We start from the raw sequence: 9,190 nt of genomic DNA on the forward strand, positions 1-9,190 counted from the left end.
AAAGTGACTCCATTTTGGGTCTATTGTTTCTTTTTAACAGGGTAAAGATAATTACTGGATTTTTTTTATCATTTGTAACAAAATTTCATAGTACAACATTATGTATACCAGTATTATGAGCCATTTTACTTTTAATATTATATTAAGTTCTTTTTTTTTTTTTTTAAAGATTTTATTTATTTATTGGACAGAGAGAGACAGCGAGAGCAGGAACACAAGCAGGGGGAGTGGGAGAGGGAGAAGCAGGCTCCCTGCTGAGCAGGGAGCCCGATGTGGGACTCGATCCCAGGACCCTGGGATCATGACCCGAGCCGAAGGCAGACGCTTAACGACTGAGCCACGTTCTATTTATGTATAGGTTTAGTGTTTTAGTCCTAATGTGTGTTTCTCTTAAGATTTATTTATTTATTTATTTATGAGAGAGCGCGAGCATGTGAGCAGGGAGAAGAGCAGAGGAAGAAGGAGAGAATCTCAAGCAGACTCTGCGCTGAAAGCAGAGCCCAACTTGGGTCTCAACTGCAGGACCCTGAGATCATGACCTGAGCCAAAGCCAAGAATCCAAAGTCCAACTGACTGAGACACCCATGCACCCCTAGTCCTAATGTTTTATTACTATTTTATTGTTCCAAGCTTAAACATTTTTAAAATATATTCAACATTACTATTTTTGGCCAAAGCCCAATTTAAAAATCAGGCTATCTAGAAAAAGATCTCAATTTTTGGTCTGTTTATAGGAGCACATTTTATTAAGGATAGTTAGTATGTGCCTAATGAAGGGAACTATCCAAGGATAAGTTCTGAAATTTTGGAAAATGAGGTACTGTTTTAATTGAGGTTTATTGGCAAAGTGTTATGGTACAGTGAGATTATATCTAAGGACTGTGTAAGAATATGGATTTAGGGCTTTAATGCTGACATGATTATTAACAGTAGCTTCAACCTCAAAAATGTTCTGTTTTGACAATAAATTATATAGTTGTTCAAAAGAGACAGAATTTGCCACCACAAAATATGCATCTTTGGCATTAGGATTATCTTCAGGTGATTATTTTTAAGAAACTATGGACACGAAAGAAGCTCTGAAAACTGGCAGAAATTATCCTTCTGTAGGAGACGTTTACATTTATAAGAAAAAGCTCCATTTGCAAGGGTGACTTCTTCTCTACACCAGGAATAGGAGGATGACAAAATCTGTAGAAAATAAAAAGGCACAGACTTAAATCTGCATAACAACATTACACTTATTTAGGGTTCTTTTCCTGAAAACTTGGCTCTCCCAGCCCAGTCTCCTTTTGTCTTCAGCTGGTGATGATATTTAAGGTGATGGCTTGGGCTATTATGTGGAATTACTCCATTTTTCTGGGTATCCCTCATGTATACAGGAGGTAAATAGGTAATTGAACCTAAGTCTGTCTGCCTGCCTGATGTGCAGCAAAGCCACTCATCAAGACATCAAGTAGGCAGCAAAGAAAGGGTTTGTTTGAGAGGCAGCCAAACAAAAAGATGGGAGGCTAAACTTCAAATCTGCTTCCCCAAAGGGGGAGGGAATAAGTTTTTTTTTTATAATCATAGGGGTTGAGATTACATACTTATTGATGAAAAGGGTGGGGAAACTTACGACTATGCATGAGGAAAGATTGAGCATGTGCAATGAGCAAAGATATATAACATACATTCCATGTTCACTTTGGGATAGAGACTTAACACCAGAAGGAGGAGAAATTTAGGCCCTGACCTCAGGATTATTTTAGGACAATAAGAGCTGGTCTAAACTGGATGGGGCCTTGGGCTCATTATCTCAGGTAAGTAATGCAGGGCCTTGCTTGTTCATGGGCTGGAACCATATAAGTTGACTTTGAATCCAGGCTTCCAAAGAGACAGCTAGTGGATTTGTTAGTGGGGTCTGAAAAGATACAAGAGCTGATTAGGAAGAAATAGTTCTCTGAAACACAAGCTATAAATTTTCTGCTAGTTTTAAACTCATTAACCCTATGGGGCATGGTTTTAATCTCCTCTGAGTTATGATCATTCCTCAATCTTGAAGGAATTGGGATAATGACTTCTCTGGCTACTTCCCTATCTCCTCTGGTAAGGCAGGTTTTGGGTAAAGAGTGGTTTTTGCAAATCTTAGCCGTATGTAAAATCCCTTTGATGGTTAATATGCCTACATGTGGGCCTAAGCAGAAGTTTCTAACTTATAGGTTGTAACAACAAGGGAAATAGAAACAACATGAAGTCCAACATATTAAGGGTTTTTTGTTGTTGTTGTTTGTTTGTTTGTTTTCCCAGTTACAAATATGTCATTAAACTTGTTCATTTTTCTCTGTTAGTTTGTCTTCTTTTACAAGGGGAGTCTCAGTCAGGAACTTACAAGGATAGAGGGAAAATTATTTTTCTTCCCCTACACTAACCATCGCCTAAAGGAGGATAGAGTTTAGATAGAAAAGATTCAGTTCTTGAGCATCTACAGTTTCTGATACGAAATTCATAATATGCACCCCAAACCAAGTTTCATTCCCATACTCTGTAGTCTCTCTTCACTCTGAGAATGTTTTCCTGGTAATGGTTTAACATTATCATGTCACATGTGTTCATAACATGTTTGCCTCATATACTGGGGGATATATGCAGCTACTGATCACAGGAACAATCCTGCCCATTAATTAGTGTGACAGGTATAGGGGAAGAAAAATAGTTTCTAAGTGGTCAGAGGAGAAAATCTAAGAGAAACAGTATTTCCTATTATATATTTAAAGGTTGTAAGTAATGAACATTGAGGCTATAGAGTATGGGGAATAATCACTGACCTAGATAATCATCTCAGAGACTAATATCCAGAGGTAAATAAGAAGGAAAAATGCCATAGAAAAAATAATTACATACAATATGGTATAATTGAGGACTAGAGTGGACCCTTGGTAATCTGTACATCAAGTCCTACAGAAAGATCAACATTCAAAAATAATTTCTCCCTTTAAATGGAAAAATATATTCAAACTACAAACTAAGAAAACTTTAATTTCAATATTGTTTTCATTAATGAGGTTGAGAGTGTTGGACACTGTTTAAGCAGGCAAAGCATTGCACTGGGGATAGTGAAAAATGGTTGTATCATAAGGACACATGTTTCATGGAGGAAGAAATAAAGAAAATAAACTTGCAGGTGCCTGGGTGGCTCAGTTGGTTAAGTGACTGCCTTCGGCTCAGGTCATGATCCTGGAGTCCCGGGATCGAATCCTACATCGGGCTCCCTGCTCAGCAGGGAGTCTGCTTCTCCCTCTGACCCTCTTCCCTCTCATGCTCTGTATCTCTCATTCTCTCTCTCTCAAATAAATAAGTAAAATCTTTAAAAAAAAAGAAAATAAACTTGCTGTACTTTATGCACTTACTTAGATATTTAATATTACTATCAGTGAAACAATTGAAATTTGGAATAATATGAACAAAGTCAAATTCTTGAAAGACATTAACTTTACCTGATTTTGAGGAACCAGTATAACTTAAAGAAGAAAAAAAATGACTAACATTTTTGCAATAAGGAAGTTATAAACTAACTTCAAACTTTTCAACTAAGAGACTGGGCCTCCGTCCCATTTATTTGAAATGCAAAGCAGGTATTGGACTGTATTTTAAAGGAAAGTTGAATTGATCACAATTTGGTGTTTCAAAAATGGGAATAATGAATTAAATATTTTCAATTAATGCAAAACACAAGAAAAAGACCAGAAAAAACCTATTTCTAATTTTACTCCTCATGGACACTTAAGTTAATTTTCTCCAGAACTCACCTGTAGTCCATATGACAATAATTCCTTCATTTAAGAAATCCCTACCTTGTTAGCAGTGTGAGAATGTAAATTTGAAGTACTTTTGACTGGGAAAACTTTATCATAATAAAATAGTTTAATTTCCCTGAGCATGAAATAATTCCCCCAAGGAATGTAACTATTAATGGCATGCTATGATTAATTAATTGGTTCTGGGAACTATTATACTATATTAGTCACTTTCATATTAGTGTTCCCAAGAGTGACAAATAAATAAGACAGTGATTGTACTTTTACATGTCCAGCCATTTCCTGCCAAGACATTTTGCTGATGTGCAACTTCTATGCAATTTCCCACAGTGTACTTCTCATCTGACTTAGTGCAAGCTTTGTTAGTTTAATGCTTAGAAATGACTCATGTTCTAGCAGAAAATCTTTCCTCTCATTCCTTTTTTGTGTTATAGACAACAGTGTCCCTGGGGGGCATGACAACTGATCCCAGCAGGGTTATTTACAGTGACATGGTAGCACTCTTGCCAAGGGGGATTGCTAAAGGGTACGTTTCTTCAATGTCAATTTCAACCCAGCAGCAATTTCTGCAGTTGTAAATAATTCTGTCTATTTCATCTCTAGTCAGGTAACTGCTGTCAAATTAAAGAGGTGTTCAAAACTCACAGCACAATTTTGCTTTTTCATTATTATATCTGCGATGTGATTGGTGTGATATATTTTCTTGCATGAATGAGCAAATTTATTGAAAATTTATTCAACTAGAGAGGTTTGCAATTCTTTACATGTCAACCTTCTAAATTCATATTGCAATGATATTTGGGGACTATAAGAATGTAGTTCAAGTAATAATTTTAAATGTAATAAAATTATTTTCTTAAATTATTAAAGCTCACCTTTCATTAATATCATACACCCATTAAAGCATTGAATTGTGTACGGGGCGCCTGGGTGGATCAGTCGTTAAGCGTCTGCCTTCGGCTCAGGTCATGATCCCATGGTTCTGGCATCGAGCCCCGCATCGGGCTCCCTGCTTGGTGGGAAGCCTGCTTCTCCCTCTCCCACTCCCCCTGCTCGTGTTCCCTCTCTTGCTGTGTCTCTCTCTGTCAAATAAATAAAATCTTTAAAAAAAAAACATTGAATTATGTAAATATAAGAACTTGACTAAGAAACTGTTACGTGTCAACCATTTCACTTACATTATTTAATCCTAATAACCTATGAATAAGCCATTTATTATTATACAAGGTAACTGATCCTCAGACACATAAATAACTTTCCAAATCCACAAAATATTTGTCTATGATCTGAATTATCTGACACAAAATTTAACATACAGGCATACCTCGTTTTATTGTGCTTTGCTTTATTGCGCTTTGCAGATAATTGTGTTCTTACAAATTGAAGGTTTGTGGCAAATCCTACATCCAGCAATCCCATGGGCACCATTTTTCCAATAACATTTGGTCACTTCATGTCTCTGGTAATTTTGGTAATTCTCACAATATTTCAAACTTTTTCATTATCATTGCATTTGTTATGATGATCTATGATTAATGATTATGACTCGCTGAAAGCTCAAATGATGATTAGCACTTTTTAGTAATAAAATATTTTCAATTAAGGTATGTGCACATTGTTATTTTAGTTGCAATACTATTGCACACTTAATACACTACAGCATCATGTAAACATAACTTTTATATACACTGTGAAACCAAAAAATTCATTTGGCTGGCATTATTGCACTGGTCTGGAACCAAACCTGCAATATCTCTGAGATATGCCTGTAATCTCGATGCCACATTGCTCTCTCACATTTAAAAGGTACTGAAGAACACTGAATGAAGGTCAATGGCCTTGGTTTACATTTCAAGCACCAAAGTGACTGTCACCCATATTCTCAGACCTACCTTGAGATCAAAATAAATGCTCTAATCAATTTTCAGCATGACAGACATTCAAATATATGAAGTTAAGCATATCACCCCAACATCTCCTCTTTTCCATTTTCCTAGTACAGTTGGAATTAGAGTCAGGGTTAAAGTTCCCAGTAGCTCACAGAATACTTAATCCACTCCTGTTTCTCAATACTCCTCTTCATATGCAGTTGTCAAGATTTAAAAATATACTTTAGGTGTAATCTGCTCATCTCTCAAAAGTTATTGATTATTTTAAAGAGTACTTCTATAAAAAAAATAAAGGGTACTTCTATGAAAAGGGCATTAATTTTTTAATTATTTTCTATGTAGTCTGCATTTTTTGACTCATTGATTTAACCACACCACATAAATCTTTATTTTTTTTTCCTATTTTGTATCTCATATGCATAATTTTCACCTGTGGGTGGGGGCAGGGGGGAAATACCATCTATTCATGATTGTGGGAATATGGAATTCAGATCATAATTTTCTATAAATAAGGTTAACATTTAGGAGCTTTTTGGCCAGCATATTCAGATTTTAGTGAATAAGTATAAAAAAAAACTATTTAAAATATTGATAAATATAGATAATTAATATCAATATATTTTTGTTTTTTTAGGCAATGTTTATTAGGCAATGTTTGTTAATTGATAAACTTTTTTTTCCATTTTATTAATAAAAAATAAATGGATCTTAGACATCAACATATCCTCTCCTTCTTGGACAAGATTCTTACACATATAGACACATACATCACCAAATATTTACCTAAATGATTATTTTCTACCTAATATGGTTGATCTTATTTATAAATATATTTAAGTTAAAAAGAAACAATTTCTCTTTAATGTTTTCTTTATTGCTTTACTTACCTTGTTTTGAGTTAGGAGATAATATTTAACAAGGGTTATTTATTTCAAAAAAATAAGATAAATATAATTTTAAGCTGAAATAAAATGCAAAAAATGGCAACATTAGGATTGCTTTGATTCTTTGAATCTTGTATTAAACAATATTTGGTATCATGGGAAATTAAATTTAAGTATACTCTCAATTTAAATGAAGAATGAATATCAGTTTGAATGCATTTATTTTATTTTCAATCAACTGAACATGAAGGATAAAAAATCATAAATTATAATAAAAAAAGAACTTTAGATCAAAAGATATGATAGTTAATTATTCCAGAGAATCTCATATGGGAAAATTCCAAAGATAATTGGAATATTAATTAATATAATTATTTAACATAAAACAACCTAGCCTACATGTGAATGTCTGTTGGTGTAAATAAGTTTCTTTGATTGGAAAATACTGCCCCCAGAAGAATGAGCTATTAGCAAATTAATACCTTGCTTTTATTAATTGTCAACATGTTTCAAATAAATACTGTTTATAGGCACTTTGTATCTACAGTCCAGAGTAAGACATCGTCCTTACACTAAAGAACATTAATAAACCTAAATATAGGTGAAGTTAAGTTCCAATAAAATTAATAGACATAACAAAGATTATTTTTATTATACATTCTTCCTAACCATTAAAATACAAATTAAATCACAGGAAAAATTCATGCAAAATTTTTTAAGATTTAAAAATAGCAGTTTCCAGAATACTGATTTATATCCAAAATATGAAAATAATGTATTTTTGATGTTTTTGATCTGATGAAATTTCCATATTCTGCATATATTTGTTAGTTGTTTATTAAGTTGATAAGTCACATAACACAAAAAAAATTCTTTCCCCTTCAATTTAGAATTTGTCAGAATTTTCCATGGGATATAAGGAAAATGGAAAACAGGTTTAGTGAAGTGCCTCTAAATGAACTTTCTAATTGCCTGAGTGTCAAATGGTGGCTAGTGTATATATCACAGAGTTACTATGTGACTTTAGACCAATTAAAAATTTTTGTCTCTAATTTATCTCATATATCAAATAGGGATAATAATACCTCCCACACTAAATTCCACACATTGTAATATGAATGCCATAAGAATATGTAGCTAAGGTGTTTTTAAAAATACAAGGTGAAAGTAAAGACACACAATTCAATTAATTAATTAACTAGTTAATTTTTTAAAAAAGATTTTAGAGAGAGAGCAGGAGGGCAGGGAGAGGAGCAGAGGGAAAGAGAGAGAGACAGAATCTCCAAGACTCCACACTGAGCACAGAGACCAAAGTGGGCTTGATCCCAGGACCCTGACCGAGATCATGACCTGAGCCAAAACCAAGAGTCCCATGCTAAGTGACTGAGCAACCTAGGCACCCCCACATTATTTAATTAAAAAAATCTTTTTTCTCCCTCCTATAAAAACTAAAGGTCTGTACTAAGAAGGTATTCATTTTCTAAAAAGAAAAATGTTCATGTAAAAATGACCAAAACACTTTGAGAAAGACTCAGGGGCAGCCACAGCAGAGCTCTGGACACCCCACTACTGCTCCTCACTCCCTGCTGTTTCCTCTCCCCACGGAACAAGTAGAGCAAGCAGCCACCCAGAGCAATGGCTTTTAAAGACACTGGGAAGACACCCTTGGAACCAGAGGTGGTGATTCACCAAATTTGAATTAGTCTAACTGGCCACAGCATAAAATCTTTGGAGAAGGTATGTGCTGATTTGCTCAGAGGCATAAAGGAAAAGAATCTCATAGCGGAAGGACCAAGACTCTGAGAATCACTATAAGAAAAATTCCTTGTTTTGAAGTTTCAAAGACTTGGGATCATTTTCAGATGAGGATCCACAAGCGACTCAATGATTTGCACAGTCCTGAGATTGTTAAGCAAATTACTTCCAAAAGTATTAAGCCAGAAGTGGAGGTTGATGTCACCTTTGTAGATGTTTAAATCAACCTTTTATATAAATTATCAGTTGTCTAAAAAAGAAATAAAAATGACCAAAAAAATGACCAAACCCGCCCCCCCCAACATCCGAGAAAAGTTTGAAAATAAATTACAAAATTTGGTAAACGTGCTTAGAAAACTTGGGGTCTTTCATGCCTGGCCTGTGGATACCATTTTACTGATTTCATTCAAATAGAATTTTACTGCATTTAATTTATTGTACTCTTAGAGTTCATTTAGGTTTTACCTATATTAAAAGAGCTAACATATGTAATATAAAACATTCTGCCTATCTCATGTTAATAACTCAATACAAGCTAGCTGAAAACAATATTTATAGCAGTCATAGTACCATTACCAAATTTTCTCACTGAAATTTCCTCCACTCAGAGGCATGGATACAATCTTTGAAATGACTCTTTTTTAAAAATAGCCACACCAAGTGCCTCTTTTGACTGTACCATTTGTTTGTAAGAAAATTTCTCTCTACTTGTATGTAACTAGTCTTCACAAGTGATTGGGAAGATGAAACAACCTGACAGAGTTCCTTCCGTTGCCTGCAAAAGGTTTTTTGAAGTTCTGCCGGACATCTGAATAAGAATTGAATGCATATATTATAACCTTGATATCTGAAACAAATTGATCCA

At 34.4% G+C, this 9,190-nt stretch overlaps 1 pseudogene; it reads left to right on the plus strand.

Moving 5' to 3' along the window:
• Positions 1-8,205: 8,205 nt before the first annotated feature.
• LOC113932637 lies at positions 8,206-8,546 on the plus strand (annotated as a pseudogene).
• The last annotated feature ends 644 nt before the right edge of the window (positions 8,547-9,190 follow it).

Source organism: Zalophus californianus, chromosome 10, assembly GCF_009762305.2.
Source record: "Zalophus californianus isolate mZalCal1 chromosome 10, mZalCal1.pri.v2, whole genome shotgun sequence".
NCBI lineage: Eukaryota > Metazoa > Chordata > Mammalia > Carnivora > Otariidae > Zalophus > Zalophus californianus.